At 41.0% G+C, this 20,548-nt stretch overlaps 1 protein-coding gene across 4 annotated transcripts in view; it reads right to left on the minus strand.

Moving 5' to 3' along the window:
- Positions 1–19,277, minus strand: part of fynb (FYN proto-oncogene, Src family tyrosine kinase b) — a 90,307-nt gene extending 71,030 nt beyond the window's left edge. Inside the window, exons 1-2 of one of the 4 annotated variants that reach the window (XM_044168496.1) lie at positions 19,109–19,277; positions 2,904–2,972 (exon numbers count right to left, since the gene is read on the minus strand). The gene's annotated coding sequence lies outside the window, so the exon portion shown is untranslated. The remainder of the gene's footprint in view (positions 1–2,903; positions 2,973–19,108) is intronic. The other 3 variants (XM_044168493.1, XM_044168490.1, XM_044168492.1) reach the window with 3 other exon arrangements.
- Positions 19,278–20,548: the final 1,271 nt, after the last annotated feature.

Raw genomic sequence — 20,548 nt, forward strand, 5'->3', positions numbered from 1 at the left:
TATATGCTTACTTTAAGCAATATTATTAGGAAACACTCCATAAACTTTGATTGTTATGCGGATGATACCTAATTATATCTATCGATAAGCCAGATGAAACTAATCAGTTAGTTAAACTTCAAGCATGCCTTAAAGACATAAAAACCTGGATGACCTGCAATATTTTGATGTTAAACAAAACTGAAGTTATTGTACTTGGCCCCAAACATCTCTGAGACACATTATCTAAAGATATAGTTACTCTAGATGATATTATCCTGGCCTCCAGCACCACCGTAAGGAACCTCTGAGTCATCTTTGATCAGGATTTATCCTTTAACTCCCACATGAAACAATCTTCAAGGACTGCCTATTTTCACCTATGTAACATTGCAAAAATCAGGCACATCCTGTCTCAAAATGATGCTGAAAAACTAATCCATGCATTTGTTACTTCTAGGCTGGATTATTGCAATTCCTTATTATCAGGCTGGCTGAATAAGTCCCTTAAGACTCCCCAGTTGATCCAGAATGCTGCGGCACGTGTACTGACAAGAACTAGGAAAAGAGATCATATTTCTCCAATATTAGCTTCTCTGCACTGGCTCCCTGTAAAATCCAGAATGGAATTTAAAATCCTTCTCCTCACCTACAAAGCTCTTAATGGTCAGGCACCATCGTATCTTAAAGAGCTCATAATACCTTATTACCCCATTAGAACACTGTGCTCCCAGAATGCAGGGTTACTTGTGGTTACTAGAGTCTCCAAAAGTAGAATGGAAGCCAGAGCCTTCAGCTATCAAGCTCCTCTCCTGTGGAATCAGGTCCCAGTTTGGGTTCGGGAGGCAGACACCATCTCGACATTTAAGAGTAGGCTTAAGACTTTCCTCTTTGATAAAGCTTATAGTTAGGGCTGGCTTGGGTGAGTCCTGAACCATCCCTTAGTTATGCTGCTATAGGCCTAGACTGCCAGGAGACTTCCCATGATGCACTGAGCTCCTCCCTTCTCCTCTCCCTCTCCATCTGTACGCATTTTTATCCCATTAATGCATGTTACTAACTCGACATCGTCTCTCTACCGTAGTTTTGTGCTTTCTCGTCTCTGTCCTCTCTCCTTCTGTCGCTTTCAGCAGGTATTTCTGCCTCCGGAGCTGCAGAGCCTGGATCGGTGATTGTGGGCCACCTGCTCCCCCGTGTTCCTGCTCGACAACTGCTACTACAATTGTTATTATCAGTCTTATTACTATTATTATCATTATTATTCCTATCACTGTCATTTCTATTATTAATATTACCACTACCATTACATTATTATTATTTTAAAATAAAAACCCAACCGGCAGTGGCAGGCCCACCCTGAGTCTGGTTCTGCTCGAGGTTTCTGCCCTTTAAAGGAAATTTTTCCTTGCCACTGTCACCTAGTGCTTCCTCATGGTGGGATTTCTGGGTCTCTGTAAATAATAATATAAAGAGCATGGTCTAGACCTGCTCTATAGGAAAAGTGCAATAAAATCATTTCTGTTACGAATTGGCTCTATATAAATAAAATTGAATTGAATTGTTAGCTAAACCATGCTAGTTGGGTAAGCGCCTGAATGTACAGGCAAACGCAAACGAGAAACCAGAGATGGAAGAGCATCCAACGTCATTTAGAGCTATCATTTGGAACCATTAACTGTTTAATAAGTTACAGGAATAATGGAGCAAACAACCACCAATGGTTGGACCTTCAGGGCTACACTGGGCTAAACTACCCAACAATGTAGAGCCCGACCAATATGGGATTTTTGAGGCAGATACGATACAGATTTTGGAGGGGAAACATTCACCGATATGGCAGCCGATATAGTGAATCTTTGAACTGGTATGAAAATAGTACTTTTCTATGTGGATTGTGCACCGATTTTGTCAAGAGATAAACCGTGCCTCTGCTATTAACATTCAGGGGAAACGTTCAATGTATCCGGTGAAAAAACAGGCTGCTGTGACTCCAGTATGGTGACGTTATTTATTTACTTTCCAGCATTGCATTTCACCAACTAGGTAACAACGTAGCGTGACGTCAGCACTCAACAGACTCAAACCACCACACCATCGTCTGCTGAGCCGCAGAATGCTTACCTTTCAGTCTGCTACTGACTGACAAACTATAGCTGGCTAGCTAACTCGCTAACACAGCAAACAGTTGTGATAAGCATGAGTGACGTGACGGTTCTCAGGGACAGGGTTATAATAGAGTTATATTGAAAGGGGAAAATGATGGGTTCAATGTTTATTAACTTTTCAGCAATGTATTTCACAAACTAGTTACCAACTTACTGTGACTCACTACGTCTGCTCAGCTGTGCACATGGCCCTCTACTACATGTGCTGCACGGTACTGAGAGTATTGTAGCGATAGCGACGGCCCACATTTCTCAGCATGCACTGGCCAGTGCTGAAAGCAGTTTGTTAATTTAGCTGCCTCATGTTCCAAAATGCAAACGTTACTTTTTGTTAGTGTTTTTTTGATGTGTCTGTTCAGAACATGGTGGTTTATGTTGGTAGTTTTTATGCTGGTTTATAGTTCTAACCATTAGTGAGGTGACTGTTACATTTCATGACACCAGCTGTATTTTACTGGTATGATGCCAGTTTTTGAGAGCTGCTTTTTTTTGCAGTGCACTCTGCTGGATAAACTTTGTAGTGACATCTATAAGTGCCTGCTCTGCTATCCTTATGATGCATGTGCATTTAAAGACAGGGAGAAGGAGGAGCGTGTTTCGCAGTCCAATCATCTGCTCAGTATCTACATGAGGTTGTTCTCATACGGCCATGCACGTGCATGTAAGGAAACACACTTGAATTCATCTATAAGTGTGTTTGAGTGAGGTTACAACTGAGTGTGCGAGTGTATGATTCCAGTGGAGTGTGAAGAGTCATACCTCTGGTTTTCAGCGTATCAGGATTTTTATTTCCTCCACATTGCTTTGTGTGCCGCCAAAACTGAGGCCCTGCAGGGACACAGAGACGCTCAATTATTCATCGTCCGATTCAATAAAACATGAATATCAACTGCCATCATTCACAATTCTTTGCAAAAATGGGTCTTGCTAATTTTTCCCAGAATGCTTTGGGACAACGTCAAGGGACTGTCAGCCTCAACTTCTATTAGTGCAGCTTTTTTGACTTATTATCATGGTGATAAAACAGGAAACAGTGTAATAAAACAGAGTAAGAGCTTGATAAACACAGAAATAAAATGACACAGAATCATTGTTATGAAACAGAGGTTGTGTGCTTTACAGGGAAGGAGAAAATACTGAAATATATCCATGCTGGCAAAACAAACCCATTCATAGTTAAAAAAGTGACTCCATTCTGCTTCAACAGTTTTAGCATTCAACTGATGCGCTCATTTATGGACCCACAAAACTGACAAAATGTTATCAGACATTTTATAAATATAAATAATTAAAAGGGAGTGTAAAAAATAGCTTCATACATGAACTCCAATCAGTTGTTAAAAAAATATTTCCCCCCCCCCTTTACCTCCAATCAGTTCTTTGAATTAATTAAAACTTTAATTTTACTCTTCTGTTTATCTTTTACTGCATTTTATGTTTCATCTCCTTCATTTTCCTATTTTTGTGGTCTTGACACACTTTTAATCATTTATCTATATATTTTCCCTGTGCAACATTTCCTAATTTCCTCATGCTTATACGATAATGAGATGGGTGTGTCCATGTATGTTCACACACAGAACCACCCTGGACCAATCCCTGCCCTGGACATACATGGCTCCAAACTCACTGAGAGAGCATTCAATAAGTCCTACATTAGAATAAGTGCTTTGTAAAAAGTGCATGGAACAAAAGTACAGAACTAAAACATAAACGGTCATGGAAGATATTTTACTTCAGTACCAATACAACAATGTAAAAATACTCCATTACAAGTAAAAGGCCTGCAGCCCAAATCCCACTTAAGTACAGAAGTAGTATGAAAAATGTACCAAAGACAAAGTATCAAAGTAAAAGTACTTGCTCTGCACAAAAATGGCCCCTGTGTATGATATAATATATGATATCATTATATTGCTACTGATGCTTCAAAGTAGTATTTGACTGTTGTAGCTGGCTGAGATGACGCTAGTTTTAACTACTTTGTATACAGTTAGTTAGTTTGGTCCAGTGGTTCCCAACATAGGGGTCAGGCCCTTCCAAACAGTCACCAGATGAATCTGAGGGGTCTTGAAATGAATGGGGTATTAAGAAAAAAACAAAAACAAAGCTCTGCTACACAAATTTGCATAAATTTTTTGGACTTTTCTCTTTTTTTGTGAAATAATGGATAATTTTAACTTCTTAGGTCTCAAACAGTTATTTAAATAAAACCATGTGAGAAGTTTAGAGGGGAGATGTCTCTTTGGCGGAACAGCTAACAAGTCAAGTTTCCATCCAAATTTAGCACAAATTTTAAAAACCAAAGTGTAAACTTTTTTTGTGTTTTTTCTGGTGTTTTCACTCAGGTTTGCTATGTGCAAATTAAAAATGAGCATTAAAACACATGGATGGAAACACATTTAAAGACATGGAGCCCCAAATATACCCTGCTTCTTTGTAAGGAGTCACAAGTCAAAAAAGGTTGGGAACCACTGGTTTAACCTATAACGATGTATTTATTGTATTTTATAAGCTTATCATGTTTTTTTTATGTAAAATCTTCATATGAAAAGTAACTACAGCTGTCAAATAAATGTAGAAGAGTTAAAGGTACATTACTTCCCTCTTTCCACTCTCTCTCTCTTTTTTAAAGATAATTTTTTGGTGCTTCTACTTATAGTAGAGAGAGAGGGGATGACATGCAGCAAAGGGCCCGGACCGGACTCGAACCCGGGTCGCTGCGGTAAGGACTCAGCCTTGATACGTGGTATGCGCTCTATCAGGTAAGCTACCGGGGCGCCCAAACAAACCCATTCTGAAATAAAAAGTGACAACATTCTGCCACTACATAGCAACTTTTATTTCCAAGATAAATCCCCAGCAGGCGTGGATAAACTTTACAGTGGCTGCCAGCTCTTTGACTGACAGCAGAATTACACCATGGAGTCATTGTGTGGCAGGAGGGCCCGGGTTAACTGCATTGTGCGCCTCCTAACTGCCCTTTATTTACAAAAGACACGCTGTCACTGCTGCCAAATATGTTAGAACCCATTAGCTGCTGATTTGACTTTAAAGCTCAGACCCGCTAATATAATTGAATCTGTCTCTGTGGCTTCACTGATTGCTGGAGCGTAGCGGTAATGACGCTGCAAGTGCATGCAGGCTTCAGCGATGTGATGCAACTATTTGTTCTGCAACAGCAGACGCCCACATGGAAAACTGCTGCTGCTTCTACTGCTGCTGGTGGTTTGTGCATGTGGGGGGTCTATAATGTAATAATTTCCTGTTGGTTGAATTAGGCCTCAACAGACTGAACATTCATTTGATCAAAGTGAACTGATTTTTTTCTGCACAAGATCAATACATGTGTAGCAGGGCATGAGTTTGTGTGCAGCTTGTTATTAAGTGAAATGGTCATTAGACTGTAGGTGCAGATATTATCAGCAGCTGCACTCTTGACCACACACACACACACACTCACACACACCTACTATTTAAAAAAAAAACCTTTTAAATTTTAAATCCCCCAGCGTAACTGCTGAGTGGCAGAGATGTGGATGGAGATAGTGAGGTGGTAGACTGTGTGAGCTGCTAGAAATGAAGCAAAGTGCTGACTGCTTTGGCCTCTCTGTCTCTTAACGGAACAGAACAGAGGACAAAAAGAGACAAAGTAGAAGAAGACAGAGGAAATGAGAGAGAGAAAAAAAGATAATGAGGACAACAGAATGAGAAGATATCTGGGTTGACACTCCGTGGTGTTATTTTCTTGACATGACATCATACACCTTGCACGCTCATCTTCAGAATTCAATTCAGCAGGTTAGAAAGTACAACTGTTACTGTAGCGGGATGTGAGTTAATTACCAGTAGTATTCAAATGTTAAGCCAGAAACAAAACAGCTTTTTCAGTCGCAGGTTACAGCGTGTCTATTTTGGGGAACTGTGCATAAGAACTATGAAGGGTGTCCCAAAATACTTGAGCTGACTTCTGTGCGAGTGAAACATGTGATTTAAGTCTTGTTTACCAGCAGAATGCTCCACATGTCTGCCTCCACTCTGTGGCCTCCTTCCTCTTCTCTGCTTTCAGCCAACGCAGTCATGGCGACGGGCTTCCAGCAGGCTTTGCTGTGAGTTGCTGTGAGAGCTGACTCTCTCTTTTCATCAGCAGCCCCCTCCAATAAAACATAATGGCACTGAGGCTGCGGGGGAAAGTCATTAAGCTGCACAAAGCTGTCACATGACCGGCCAAGGCACAACAAGCTCAGTCATTCTGCTGCTGCCGCTCGGCTACTGGGACAGATGAGTGGGCTACTGAACTGGCCAGAGACACAGCAGGATCCATAGAGAAGACACCGCTCTTAATGTGTTGAACTGCCACTGAGGGACAGTGGGCAGGAAGGCAGGCACTTCATGTACTGAACTGCACAGTCAGAGTTCGAGTAGAAAAATCCGGCTTTGTGCTGATTTTATATTTCATTTTCCCCTATTTGCCCCCAAGTAGAGTCCCAGTCAATTCCATATATGTGTCTATTAGAGCTCCTGTCATTGTTAACCCCCTTCTGATAGCCTGGAGAAGATATAACATACCATTTGTCTACTCTGGTACTCCTTTAAATCCTTCTTTCCTTCTCTGCTGTTTCTTTTGTGACCCAAACACACCAGCTATGGCTATGTAATGCCGCCATTTTGCCAGGTATCAACATACTGCAAGAAGTTATAAGAGTACTCCACAGATTTAGTATAGCACTCTTATAACACTGTTAGACTCACAGCACAGACCGAGATAACCCTAATGACATCATCGCCATGACTCTGGGTCACTATTGGAACCTCTGTAAATGCTGTGATTCCAGGCTCTACAAAGGAGAAAGCTACAAACTTTAAAAGCCACCTTTCAGGCCTACAGGGGGTATTTGATACTCAAAAGTACAGCTGAAATGGTTAACTGATCAGAAAATTACTCAACAACAATTTCAATAATCAATTAACCTTTCAAGTAATTTATCAAGCAGAAGTGCCAAACATTCTCTGGTTCAAGCTTTTCCAAAGTGAGGATTTTCTGCTTTTCTCAGTTTATATTATTGTAAATTAAGTATCTTTAAGCATTTGACTGTACATAATGGTACAACATTTTGGGGTCTTCAATCGAGCATTTTTCACTATTTCTAGCAATTTCTAGACTAAATGATTAATCTATTAATCGAAAAAATGATCATTAGATTAAAATAAAAATGCAAATAATTGTTCCACCTGCAACTCAAAAAAAATTTCCAATGTAGTCTTCTTTTAAAGTTGAATACTCACACTGAGTAAGAACAACCATGGCTGTAAAGTGGAGGGAACTTCACAGACTTTTCCACTTAAAGAAACATAGAGAGTTTGTACATAACACAAGAGTCACCATATATAGAGCTTTTAGTGTATAGAGAGTGCAACTGGAACTTCCAAGTTCTGTTCCAGAAGTAAGAAAACCTCATTCAAAATCCCGTCGACATTTGCAACTACCCTAATAACTAAAAATACAGCCTTGGGACAGAGCCTTTCTCAGCAGTATGGCGCGTGGTTCGCTGATAAGGACGGCAGTTTTTTAAAAAAATCTGATATTGTTGTTTATTCAATGTTTCCTTTTTTAGCTCCCTTTAACAAACACCATTTCCCATAAGCCCTAGACGTTCACAGGGTAAACTTCACGGCTCGACAGAAGAGCTGAGTGCATTAACGCGTCGAGGGGTCATGGCAAGTTCAGACATATCTGTAACAAACAGCAGGACAGAGAGGAGTACACACTGTAGAAGTTTTTAGACAGCAGCGATTACAACTTGAAAGTGGCAAAAATTACTTTAGAAGAGAGCTCATGGGAGCTGTATTATTTGTGTGCTCACAAAGTAAACGTTGTTTAACTTAAATTTCTAGTAGCAACTGCTGTAATGGATGCCGATATGTCTAATTATAATAATAAACTCAAAGAAACATGCTTCGTGTTTTCAGAATGGCTGATGAAAGACACGCTGAATGACTCGTGGAACAGAGGCTAGCCTGGACATGACGTCATGACTTCGGCTCTCTGTGTGCCCATGCTTGATAGGTCTTTCCAGGTGCCTTCAAATTCATATACATATAAAGAAAAAAGAGAACTTGTGTAAATCTCTTGGAATGAAAATTGTGAAAGAGCCATGTATTCTAAAATGGATACAGACTTCATACATGGGTCCAATTTGAAGTCACTATTTCAGCGACAGGGACACGCTCCCTCACTGGCTTCCCACCTATGAACACAGCCACTCCTAATCTTTGGGGGCCTGGGCCGAGCTGGAGGTGCCCCTGCTGGGAAGTCTCTGGTGGTGCGCGACTGCTTTCCCTCTGCGCCACTCAGACGCGCCATGCCTTGTACAGTTTAACATAAAACTCGCCGTCAGCCACCCACTCCTGGTTCATTTCAGGGCTAGTCTCTAAAGGGTAAGTAGGGCACTTTGCCATTTCAATAATAGCTGCATTTGCAAAGCTTACAGCTGTAGGCTACAGCCTATACATGGATTTAGAGCAACCCCACAGACTGTGGGGTAGTTCAGTAGCGATAATACATTCAGCCTGTGGTTTTTTTGAAACATTGTCATGGAGTTCGTGGTAAAGATAGGACATGCTAGAACAGTAATTAAATCAAAAATGTTTCATCCCCATTCCCATGAGCCCTGACGGATGTGATTTGACTGACAGGTCAGGACTGTCAGTGGGCTGCGAGCCCTCACTGAGAGGCTGGCTGACAGACACCGCTGAGGAGTGGATTAAAATGGACAATTATCCTCACAGCACATCAGGCCTCCTGTACTCTATCTGCACTGGCTGTCTGCATCTACACTACATGAGAGTGGGATTTGCCTGGTGATTAAAGCATTATGGAGGAAGCACAAATGAGGGTGTTTCTTTCACTTCAGAAACACCGATGAAGCTTTTGTGTCCATATGAAGACAGAATTAACAACTGATCTTATTCCCACAGTGGCCACCCTGAACAACACTAAATTAGGGAATCTCCTGAATGACGAGTAGAAGAGGGTGATGTGGATAAAATCACTGTGTGTGTAATTTTACATTGTGGTATTGATATATATCATCAAACGGTACAGAAACGGTTTATAAGTAAAATAACCAAATAGAAATGTCTGTGTTTGACTAATCCATTGAAATGACAAACTGAGGTACTTCATCACACTGATGCAAATATCACAAAAAGTCACTAACATTAAAGAGCTACACTTCACTCAGATCTAACCACCGCATGCGCAGGTAACCACCGCAGGTACAGGTATAGTCAACTGTGGACTTGGACACTCCAAGTGATTGGAGGATAAATCTGAGTGGTCAAAAGATGATTAACAAGATTATAAACATTTTCTACAAAGCAAATTATGCTATCATATTAATTATATTTTTAAAAAAACCCCTCTTTGCTTCCTTATTATGAAATCCTGGACAGTTCTCCTTCTCGGCAAAACAAAATAAACAATCTGAGGAGGGAATATCACTTTTTGGTGGAACTTGAAACTCACAGACAAATGCAACCTGTGACAAGGCTAAGGGATCACAAGTAGACATGGCTTCCATTAAAAGCTTATAAGCTGAGAAGGTTGGGAAGCACAACCTTTAAAGGGATAGATACCTCAGTATGTCACTCTTTAAAATGAAAACCTATCTCATTACAAATGATTTGGATCCATTTGTTTGTTCACAGAGGAATCTTCGAAATGATGAAAATGATCAGATATATCCAAAATGGCTGCAGTACAAATACCATCCCTGGCTTTTTAACATGTGACAGAGCAGCCCTGTGTCCAGGTCTGGCGTGCACAGCGTAATGCCTTTGCCAGGATGAGCAATCTTCTCCTTTGTCAGCATCTCGCAGCTGCATCAGTAATACAGAGAAATGACGCTGCACAGTCAAATGGAGAGTGGAGTGTAACACAGAGGGCAGACAGGCAGCAGAGTTCAGGGGACTATATACTGCTGCAGCGGAAACTGGCCATAACAGAACCTCTTGGCGAGGAGTCTGACACATTACTATCTGAGATGAGATGAATGTTCAGAAGCTGGAGTTCTACATATAAACAACCACTCTTCCACTGTGCTCCGCGTGGAAACCTGTGTCCACATTGAAATTCATAGAGACCATAAAACATAATAGCTTCTTTGCAATGCAGATTTTCAAACGGCATCATCAACGTGCAGCACGGGGAGGCTTTGTTGGGACAGAATATAGCCTTTGTAACTCACACACGACATTAGACACAGCTGGAAAATTCATAGCTAGTTAATTATGGATGAAAACTCTCCAGCCATGAACATACGTACAGAAAGCACTTTTGTTTTCCCCTCAAAATATAAACACTTGTCATCAGTCTGCCTGCCGCCATGGTAAACATATCATTAATAAATAAAGCGTAGTGAGATGTATTGTCCGCCTCGCCTGTCATGTGAGCGTGGAGAACAACGCCCACAAGATTGCTACTTGTGTCTGGCAGGCAGGGAGCCTTAAGGTGCTCAAACATTCACAAATACAGTATGTATCAAACCTCAATACTTTTTTGGTAGTGACAAAAATATGTCATATTCTTTGCATATTCTTTTATCAGATAGTTCCTAATTTAAATCAAAATTTTGCCCATTTGAAACTATTTTAAAGGAGAATTTCTCATACAGCCTCTTGTGTTTGGACAATATTTAACTTTTGAGAACTCTGACTTCTTTTAATAGCTGAAAAACAGCTTTGTAGTAAAGTGTTTATATTCCTCAAAGTAAGGTATGAAAAAATGTTGGTATCCGTACCTAAACTCAGGCAATGACTCGGATCTAACATGAAGACATTTCAAATGTTACCCAGCATTAAGCAGAATATTTAGTGACAAAAAAACTTCTCTTCATCATCATAAGTGTAGGAAAAGACAGCAACCCCAGCAGTGTTTTTTTAAGTGAGACACACCAAATGCTGTCTGAAACGCATCTGAAAACCTGCAAGCTGTGGCTGCACTGCATGCTGGTCTATTGAAGCTGCTGTCGGTGGGTTACATCTGCCTCTGAATGTTACTGTTGAACATCAATGTAAAGTGAGTCTAGAAAGAAACCTATGCTCTTAAGGACCAAAAGTTTATGTTCATTGATGTTTTTCTTTTAATCAAACTCCACCACTGCCAATACAGTGTGTCGACATGAATATACAGCAAAACACCAACATTTGCCGAGGTATCTGTCACAAAGCTGATATTCTTTCTTACACAGCTGTGTCTTCAGACATGTTTTATCCCAATTGCTACATGGTACTGTACATGGTATGTGCCATGTAGCGCCTGACTACATATCACATTCACTCCATTTATAAACTGATGACAACTGCTCATCACCATACACCAAGGGCACAGCCCAGCAATTTGGGGGGATCAAACCGCTGGGGGAAGCTGGGATCGAACCGCTGGCCTTTAGATTGGTGGACGACCCACTCTGCCACTAAGCCACGGTCGCCCACTACACATACCGTGTATACTCTACATTACCATCAGCCATCTTCCAAAGCATGCTGTTGTGTTTGAATGCGTTTTCCCCATCTTCCAGGCAACAACTGTCTTCAATTCAGTATGAAAATCAATTCATCTTGATCGTCTCAGATAGGTATCTCCATCACAGTGAACGTCATTAGAGCTGACACGATTAGAGACAAAGTCTTACATAGCATAATGCATGGAGTCAGTAAACTCCCTCTGCTGCTCCCAGCTGCTCCTCTAACCACCACATGATGCTCAGACACCCACATATGGAGGAAACCTGTTATAGGAACGTACCATTGCCGTTCCACTGCTTCAGCAGCAGTATAAACTTTCGAGTTGGGTGGTGACTGGCAGAATTAAAGGATTTCTGCTCGATTTATTCAGTGGTAAGGTTTTAAATATAGACCGAGGCGCTCCAATGCACTATTGAACTTCTGAATAAAGGCTAAATGGACTTGAGAGCTAAATGGAATTGGAGAGATTAAGAAAAAAAAAACGGAAGATTAAAAATGGAAAATGTTGAGCAGGATATGAGAGTAAGCCACGCTGGCTGGTGCTCTCATGCCTCGCCTGTGCACCAGATGTAAATGAGCAACTGTGATTCTTTTCAGAGGAAATTAAGCCACACTTGACGACCAGTAACTGACTTTGCACATTTCAAGCCGACGCACACATAAGCAAACACAAAGACGAGCTGCGGCAGGTGGAAGTGGCAGGCTGATACGAGATAGTGCGGGATGCTATCAGTGTGACAGGATCTGTGTTACTCCGGCTCCTTGAAGCAAGACAAATAACTCCGGCTAATTGAATTTCTTTGAAGACACACCCCTAAGACGGACATCTCCATGGGCCCCTTTTTGACAAGCTTTCATGCAAGTGTATCGCTTTCACACATCATTTCCTCCCTTGATATCGCTCGCAACAATGACCCAGCGGCATATGCCTTGCTCGTAAACATTCCTATTTTTCTGATGAAGCCGATGGATTGTGTAAAAATCTAAAAAAACGCGACAGTGAAACCTCTGGGTTTTTAATTAGCAGAGTGAAAAGAAAACTGGCAGTTGTGATATGGAGATGCCGCAGGGATTGCAGGCGCTCAGAGGTGATCATATGATCTGTAGCTCTGCTCTCACATGTCAGCGTACGTCCCCACCAGCTATGTCACAGCCTGTATCATCCGTAGTTCAACATTTACTCATCTGTAACAATAACTTCATTTGAGCCTGCGAGTACGTCACAACTCAGCCACCAACTGGAGGCGGAAAAAAGACCCGCAGAGAGAGAGAGAAGAGAGACACATTTCATCCCTCTCCACTGGAAGCGTGACACAAAGGACAACATTGTTGTGTTGTCTTACGGACCTCTGAGGTTCTAGTGTGACGCTGAGCGCGGAGGAGCGGCTGACTGTACACAGTCCCGAACGCGTGAGCCAGGGCCATGTGACCCACTGCGAGCTACATGTGGGGACATCAACTCCTGGACTGGACGCTCCCGCAGAGGGCTATTTCCTCAACTTTAGCTAATGAGACGGGGCGGGGGCTACATTTAACCATTCGTGCGAAAACACTGAAATCTACTGGGCTTGATTTAAGAAGCTCTTTTTTAACTGAAATTTCTGACTAGCAAACTTGTATGAACTTGTTATATTTTGTAAAATGCGGAAAAAACTGTAAATCTAAGAAAGCTGTGTATACTTGGCATATACTCTATCCATGAAGAGACACACATAATTTACCTCTGTATATACAGTAACTTATTCCATACTATTTTTATTCTAGCATTCTTTGCACTGCACACTCTTGCACTACTTGTACAGCACAACACCAACCAGAACACAACCTCGTACGTACGGTTTAAATGCTGTACTGTATGATTGTCTAGTTGTTGTTTACATATATATCTATTTTCATACCTCTTGCCTGTTCATGATAATGAGAAGGTGCATTCTTTACCTTGAAAGTAGTAATTTGACAAAAAAAAAAAACACAACTCAAGGTCCACTTACTAGCTTTTCCCAGGGCTTTCAAACACATCTTACAGTCTTCATCCGCAGAGGGAGATTGCTCAGTTGTCATGGAGATAGCCCACTTGTTATTAAATCATTAAGTAATGAACTTCGGTTGATCACCTGTTATTACATGACTAAAAGTGCAGCTACATGATTATTGAGCAAACTCCATCAGATGATGAAGACCATGAGCTGTAGTTAAAGGCAGAGGAAAAAACTAGTTGGTGGACATTAAGTTAATTTCAGCGATATAGTTGTCTGCTGTGTTTAGCTGTATATTTTTATCTTACTGTACATTTTCTTCTCCATGCTGTGCACAGGTATAAAGGAAACTACTGACAATCGGAGTCAAATTCCTTGTGGACTGAATACTTTGTAACCACAAAGTCCTGAATAGTGAAAAGGGTTAGGCTAGTTGATTATGGGGATGCAATTAACAATTATTTTCATTATGGATTAACCTGCCGACTTTTTTCAATTTTCTTGATTTTCCTTGTTTAATAAATTAATTATTTGGCCTATAAAATTGCAGAAAATATTGAAATTCATAATTTCAATATTTTCAATAAATCACAATTTCCCAGTACCCATGTGGGCATACTCAAATGGCTTGTTTTGTCTGACCTACAGTGTAAAACCCAAAGACATTCACTTTAGTTTCATTGAAGATAACCAGCAAATATTCACATTTTGAGTAGCCAGAACCAGCAAAATTTGTCATGTTGGCATAAAAAGTGATTAAAGTAATTAATCGTTTAAAATTTTTTTCTAATCGATTAGTAAATCAAAAGAAAATTAATTGACAATTTTACCATTCGCTAAAACTTTAAGATGCCCTTCAGAAAAGCCACTAAGTGGACCTTTGAACTTTGACTATTTTTTCCACATCCTGTTCCCAAAAGTTAAGAATGAACTCAAAAACAACAAGACAATTCATTAATCATTCAAGTCATTTATCAAGCAAACACGCCAAATATTTTCTTTTTCTTGCTTCTCAAATGTTTGCTGCATTGTTTGCGGCTGCTACAAAACAAGCAATTTGAAGATTTTTTTTTGTTTTTAGATTTTTGACATTTTATAGACTTAACTATTTATTTTAAAAAAAATGGATTAATTGATAATGAAACTAATCATTAATTGCAGAATTAGCCCTGAATTCAAATGTGATTCACCTCAAACCCTTTTGTGTCTACCAAGCAAAGGTAAAATGCTCCCAGAAGTCATGTTTGCTGTTGGGAAAATGTGTAATTCTTAATTAACAGAGATTGTGGTTACATAAAGTTGCAATACGATGAGGATTAGAGCTTTACCATGGGTGCTGCCAGCTCTCTGCACTGGCTACCAGACAGGGACCAGGTCCAAAACTGTTCAAAATGGCTCCTGCCACAGAGCGTACAGTGACAGCAACTAAAGTGACATTACGAATGATGTCACTGTGAGCACACCTGCACTTCCCAGTAGCTATATGTCCCTCTCTCAGGTGGGCACACAGATAGGTTACAATTCAGTGGTACAGTACATCATAAGTGTACAGTACAGTACAACCCACCAGCGTGAGTCGAAGCTACATAAAAGGGATGAATGAGGGTCACATTAACTGAGTCTGAGAAAATTCCAAGAGCAGGTGCTATCTTTGTCGAGTCTGGATTCAGATGTACACCGACATACACACTGTGATAGACATGTGCAGGATTATTTCCATTCTAGTAAGTGCAGTGGGAAGAATGCATAAGAAAATTTGGAGGAAAAAAACCCACCCTATTCCACACCAAACACAAATCACTTGTTCCCAGGCCTACGGCCCACCCCTTAACATTAGATTTCATCAAAATCTGCTCGCAACTTTTTTAAGATACCCTGCTAAATCAAACCTTGGGGTCGGGACCCTCTGAGGGGTCACAAGATGAGCAAAAGGATGAAACAGAGGAAACAATTTCTGTTCCACTGAATTACGTTTTTGTAATCTCTCTCACATTGTTTGCTTTTCTCTTGTAAAATACTCTACTAAAATATAGTAGCTATATTGTAGAGCTAAATATATAATATCTTCAGCTCTTCAAATGCTTCAAAATCAGTCTGGAAAGAGAAACTCACACTGACGTCTACACTGAGGCCACGACCTGTAACGAGTGGTCACAAGTGAGAGAGCGAGTGAGCGGCAGAAAAGTGGCGGTGAATGGAGCAGAGCAGAGGAAAAGGTTAGCAGTAAGCTGTCAATCTGGCTGTAAATGTACAGCGTAGCTTAAAGTGTGTCAGTTAAGAGATGCTGCAGCTTCTCAAGACCAAGAAAAGTCTCGTCTGTTGTTTCCCAACTGCTGGAAAAGTGAAGGCGGTTAGCCCCGAAGCCCCGGGAACAACCCTGCCTACATCTTAAGAGTACTGTCTGCAGTGGAAACGCAAAACACATCAATGATAATAATATTAAAATAATATTAGTAAAGTGATTAAGTAATTCAATAGCATGCATCCAGATCCAACCATACTACTGTATATATCAACAGGTTTGCGCTCCTTTGATTGAAAATTAGTTTGAGAATATGCACCATTAAACTACAATATCAGCTGACACACAGTCGCTAGGGGGCTCTCACATCAAAACAATAACAAAAGACGTAGTTTGATGATGTCGTGAAGTAGTGCGGGATCATGGGAGTTGTTGTCTTCCCCACCATTGCTGTCATTGCAGTCAGCTTCTCCCAGTTTGTCTCCCAGTAAAAATCTGAATGATGAACACTGAAGGAATCCTAAGTATCCGCAGAGGTCTCCTCCGCGCCAAGACAAATGGACTCTGTGATTAAAACCGGTAAAAATGCAGAATAAAGCAGCTCCATGTTTAAAATCAGTGTTTCTCCGACGCTGTTCGGCGGACGCAGGACGACGTCCCGGGGGGGCTGCGAGCCGAGCTGCCGCTAACGTTTGCTCAACTTGTTTCTCTGATAACTTAAGATCCAGTCAAGGCAATTCATGACAGCTACTGACAGGCGACCAAATGAAACACACAGTTACCTTGATTCAAATTACGGATTTCTCTAGGTTTGAAAATGGTTGGAAACATTTGGGATAATGTAAGTACCCAACTCAACAGACTATATAACATAGGTCTACTCGTTTTTAGACATTTTGATGCAGAAAAGTTACATATTATACCTTTAAGGTGGTTCTTGCTCTACTTCATAATCCCGAGGCCCTGTCTGTGTCAAAATCTAGTTAGAATTTAGATTTTTATTATTCCAGTTTTGTAGTTACATGTTGTATATTCCTACAAGTTTGTGTTTAATCAAATTACCACATGGCAAACTTGAGGCCAGGCAGTATTACACATTGCACGGAGGTAGGGAGGAATGGGGAGCTAATGGGGGCCCAGCTGCTCATTTTTGCCCCAGGGCCCCCAAGCAGATTTTTCTGGCCATAATTAAGTCATCCGGTATTGAAAACATAACCACAAGTCATCAAAAAACAGACTACAGACTAAAGTTTCCCAAGTTCATTATTGGGACTATTTATCAAAAGAGCAACTCGTACCTGCTTTAACATCTACTACTGCGTTAGTTCTACTGTCCTAACTTCCTCTGCCTGATCAGGTCTCTCCTACCAGCACAAAGTATCCGTCTGTCAGTCAGTGACGGGGTGAACTGTGATTAGGAACACAGTGCTTTGGCAGCGTTTAACCACAGTGCAAGAGGATGAGAGGCTGTTTAAAGCTGTCTGTCTTACTGGGCCGAGTTGCTAAACACACAGGATTTTCATCAGCGACGCCGTGCATGCCTCATCCTATTGTATAGCATCGAGAATTAAAAGGAGCAGCCCTTAACTCCTAACTCATCCTGACCTTTTTTTCTGCAAAAAGCCACGAGTCAGAAGGGGACATCTGCAATACAGAACTGCACTGCAGAAATGCCAGATTTACCACAAACATGGAAGTAAGGATTTTTTTATTTAATATCTGTAATTTTCCAATTTGGACTGGTCTAACGCTGACTTCCAACAGACATCAAATGATCTTCCGACCTCGAGAATGCGATCTGCACTCAATTTATCTTTATATGATATCTATATCTGAATATACAGCTTCTACAAAAAAATAATAAAGCACACTGGTTACTGTGCTTGGTTTCCAAGACTACTACCTCTCAACAGAGATTCTCCCGGCAGCCTGGGGACAGATCCCTCCTCAAAGTCTTAGAGTATACTGTGCTTCCATACACTGCACCTGCAGCACCTGAACTCAGCAACATGGTTGTAAAACAAGCAGCTTTGTCTTCTTGGAGCAGAAATCTTACACTTAGTGGAGTAAGCGAGCTGCCTGCCAGCTGCTGGCACTGCTCAAAACCCAAGGAAGCTGGTTTTCTGAAAATAGGCATAATAGTACTTCTGCAGCAAAAGAAAGGAGGGGAAATTACAACTCAGATTGATGATATAATCAAATACACTAATTTTGCAAACACAATGCGTGGAACAAATGGCTGTGGGTCAGACCTGGCCAGGTTTAATGGGCCGAAAGGATGGAGGGATGCCCGTCATTGTTTTAGAAGGCGATGGAGGTGACGAAAGAAATTAACACCAATTACAAAAGGAAAGGAGGGAGAAACTTCTCTTATACGAGGAGGAGGAGGAGGAGGAGGAGGAAGAGGGCCGGCATCACAGCAAGGTATTCACATCCTCAGCACAGTGCAATATATCTGACTTGTTGAGAAGAATACAACGTGGGGATACAAGTGATAAACACCATTATATCCTCCAGAAGTCACGACCAAACATCAGGAAAGATACAGCTTTGGCAGATAGTATTGAAGTGATGCCAACACACCTCACCTGCATCACACAGCTTATGTGGAGGAATGCAACCTGGTCGTCAAAGTTGACTGAGCACTATGGCTTCCATTTGGCATGCAGAAGAGCCTAAATGCATCCCAGATAAGAGAGCGACTGTCAACCATGTGAGGTTGTGCCCTTCATCTGACTCCACTAAGCATCAATAGGAGATGCTGATGGTGATGGGAGAAAGTGGGGAGGGAGAGGGGGGCATGGTAAACACCGAGCAGAGGATCAAAAACCAATGCATCAGCATGCTCTGAGAACTAAAACCCTCCTGTTGATAAAAACACAGCGTATTCTTTCTCTTTTGCCACTGACCGTGGATAACCTACTTGTTTTTTTAGCTTGGGGTGCTGTTTCTTCCCTCCAGTTACACAGGGTAGATGTATGCTGCTGTACTTCACTGAATACACACAGGGTATCGCATTAAAAACAGCCGACGCCTCACCCAGACAGCCTTTCTATACAGAGGAGGTGGAGAAAGGTGTAGCTAGCTAACAGGCTAAGCACCTTTACGTTCAAGAAATGTCAATGATAGTAATACCTGGAAAAATCAAAGTAATTCATTTGGCTTTAGATAAACAAGCGAGCTGAATGAAGACTAAAATGGAAAACAATGTCTCTTACCAGTTCAAACGCGTCTAATAATCCGCAGCACTATATTCCATTGCCGTTATAATGAAATTATTTGACAGTAATAAAGACTGCGCTGCTGCGGTGGCCCTGGTGTCGACGTGCTGCTCGCCGTAGCCGCTGCGTGTGATGATGGCGTTCGCTCTGCAGGGCCACAATGAAACTGCTGCTGCCTTCAGGAGCTGTCGGAAATATCGGAATGAGACACAAGTATTCAAACAACACGGACCAACAAAGGGATGTAAGCTACCAAGAAGACTTGTGTAGGAAGTAGGACCAGGAAAGTATGTGGTTTTCGTAATAGTCGAGTCGAGATGTGATGCTTTAAGGGCAGAGGGTGCAAAAGTAAGCCAACATTATTTATTGTAATCGGTGGGTGATTTTGTTGAAATTGCAGCCAATATTATTGTTATTCCCTGTAAATTGATTGCCACTAAATAGCATTGTTATACAGCTTTTTGGTGCTTGTTTTAAAAAATAAAACAACTGCTGCTATTTAAAACTAAGTCTGTTACTTTGTTAATTACTTTGTTGCTTTTATTTTCATCGGGGGGAAAAAAATCAATGTACTGACATCTCAGATTCTAGAGTTTTTAGGCGCAAGTGAAGAGAGCACAATAGGTCCGGTCCATTGACTGACAGGACGCCCGTCCAATCAGAGGATAGCGAAGGGTGGGCGGTGGGTGAGACAGGGATGGATTGGTAAGTGTGTGTGTGTAAACATATTTCTTCCATTAAGATGTCTAGTAAAACCCGTGAAAGTTCAGGAGTATTGAATATAGTTATTACAGAAAAAGTAATAGATCCTATACTTTTATTAGTTTTTAGAAGCTTAATAACATAGGGGATAAAATAACAAAAATAAAGTATGACAAGGTCTCAATAGAAATGTAGTACCATAGAAGCTACCTAGTCAGTTTTATTGTGATATTTTTATGAATGTATTTTCGTAGTGGTTTAAATGGTGGATGACCTGCTGTATATTTTTCAACTGTTTGACTTCTAATTAAGTGATCCACAGCTGGATGTTTAGTGTTGTACTTGACGTTGGAGCGCCCTCTTCTGCCTACACGTGGAACAGCACTCTACTGCTGGACAGCAGCGAGCTGCCTCAGGAAGCTGCTCAGCAAACTGAAGACGCAGCTAAAAGCTAATTTTACAACTCATCTAGCCATTTCCTTCAGTTGCTGTTATTGTTGCTGGACGTAGGCCTAGTAAATGAGCCGAGTGCTGTGTGTAGGGTTAGCAAGTTAAGTATCTGTTTGCTAACATATTGGGGCATCTACTTTAGAGAGGTTCTTCTTCCCTGGTCAGAGCAACTTAACATTTTTTAAATTATTATTATTATTTTTACATTTGATTCATTGTTTTAATTGCCCATGTTTAATTATTGGGTTATACTGGCTTAAAAAGCTTTTACACAATTGTTAAGTC

The sequence above is a fragment of the Siniperca chuatsi genome, linkage group LG16, assembly GCF_020085105.1.
Source record: "Siniperca chuatsi isolate FFG_IHB_CAS linkage group LG16, ASM2008510v1, whole genome shotgun sequence".
Lineage (NCBI taxonomy): Eukaryota > Metazoa > Chordata > Actinopteri > Centrarchiformes > Sinipercidae > Siniperca > Siniperca chuatsi.